The sequence below is a fragment of the Mustelus asterias genome, chromosome 25, assembly GCF_964213995.1.
Source record: "Mustelus asterias chromosome 25, sMusAst1.hap1.1, whole genome shotgun sequence".
NCBI lineage: Eukaryota > Metazoa > Chordata > Chondrichthyes > Carcharhiniformes > Triakidae > Mustelus > Mustelus asterias.
Window position 1 is genome coordinate 16,407,682 of NC_135825.1, and position 1,866 is coordinate 16,409,547.

Consider the following 1,866-nt stretch of genomic DNA (forward strand, 5'->3'; position numbering starts at 1 on the left):
TACTATAACCTGTGTCTGACCTACCCATATCATGGCTGCAGTATTGGATCACAAACTATTCCATTTACAGGTTAAATAATGCCCAAGCGCATTTTAAAATTGTCATCTGGCTGGTAGGGAATTACAGGGACACAGATATGGTTTTTCCCCTATTGGTTAATCATAAAATAATAATGCAGCCAAGTATGGCCCAAGATATTACGACAGTTCACGAAATCATAAAATGGGATCTTAAATAATTACAGTAAAGGATTTGATTTGATTTATTATTGTCACATGTATTAGTATACAGTGAAAAGTATTGTTTCTTGCACACGATACAGACAAAGCATACCGTACGTAAGGAAGGAAAGGAGGGAGTTCAGAATGTAGTGTTACAGTCGTATCTAGGGTGTAGAGATAGATCAACTTAATGTGAAGTAGGTCCATTCAAAAGTCTGATGGCAGCAGGAAAGAAGCTGTTTATGCGTCGGTTGGTACATGCTTTCAGATTTTTATATCTTTTCCCCTACGGAAGAAGGTGGAAGAGAGTGTGTCCGGATTGCGTGAGGCCCTTGATTATGCTGGTTGCTTTTCCAAGGCAGCTGGGAGTGTAGACAGTGTCAATGGATGGGACGCTGGTTTGAGTAATGGACTGGAGTTCATTCGCGACTCTTTGTAGTTTCTTGTGGTCTTAGACAGAGCAGGAGCCATACCAAGCTGTGATACAACCAGAACGAATGCTTTCTATGGTGCATCTGTAGATATTGGTGAGAGGTGTAGCGGACATGCCAAATTTCCTTAGTCTCCTGAGAAAATAGAGGTGTTGGTGTGTTTTCCGAACTATAGTGTCCGCATGGAGGGACCAGAAGATGGCTATTTGGCTCCGTGAGCTTGTGCTGCTCTCGCTAAGAGCAATTTAGCTAGTCCTACTTGTCCACCCTCTCCTTGTAACTCCACAAGAGTGGTGATGAAGTTAAAGATGAGCCACGATCCAGATGGATGGTGGAGCATGGCTAGAGGCCAAATGGCCTACTACTACTCCTATTTCCTACTTCCCTGTCTTTCAGTTTAGGTGCCTATCCACTTGGCTTTGAAAACCATGAGTGAACCTACCTCCACCACCCTTTCAGGCAGTGCCTTCCATATGGCTCATAGCGTAAAAATGTCTTCCTCATGTTGCCTTTGTTTCATTTGCCAGTGATTTTAAATATACATCTTATGTTTCTCCACCCTTCTCCCAGTGGGAATAGTTTCTCTTTGTCTTCTCTGTCTCGACTCCTCATGATTCTGAACACCTCTATCAAATCTCCTCTCAATATTCTCTTCTCTAAGGAGAAAAACTCCAGGAGTTCTGGTTGTTAGATCCAACGTTGTGGTTGGTTGGAGTGTGATTTTTTTTTTGTTGAAAAGTTTAACTCCATTCTTAAAGCTACAAATCTAATGTGCAGAGTGGACTGGGTAAACCCAAATCCATTCCTTGCTTGCTCCAAAAACCAAATTCAAATTCCAATTGAATCCAACTCATGGTCCCCGCAAAGAAGACAAACAAGATCCAAGCTGACAAGATAAGGCATTGCACACTGGCTTGGGCTTGATTCTACCCTTGATCTTAGCCGATAGGCCGAGAAGTGGTCAAATCTTCTCTCGATATTCTCTTCTCTAAAGAAACCCACAGTCTGAAGATCTTAAAGTTTGGTGGATTGGCCAGGCGAAATAGCCCCTTAAAGTCTCAAGATGTATAGGTTAGATGGATGAGCCATGGGAAATGTGTGGGGTTATGGGGATAGGGCTGGGATAGGGTCTGGGTAAAATACTCTGTCAGAGATCGGTGCCGGCTCAATGGGCTGAATGGCCTCTTCTGCACTGTAGAGATTCTATGATTCT

At 42.9% G+C, this 1,866-nt stretch overlaps 1 pseudogene; it reads right to left on the minus strand.

Annotated features, from left to right (window-relative positions):
• Nucleotides 1-1,387: 1,387 nt before the first annotated feature.
• Nucleotides 1,388-1,615, minus strand: LOC144479337 (U2 spliceosomal RNA; annotated as a pseudogene).
• Between the last annotated feature and the right edge of the window lie 251 nt (nt 1,616-1,866).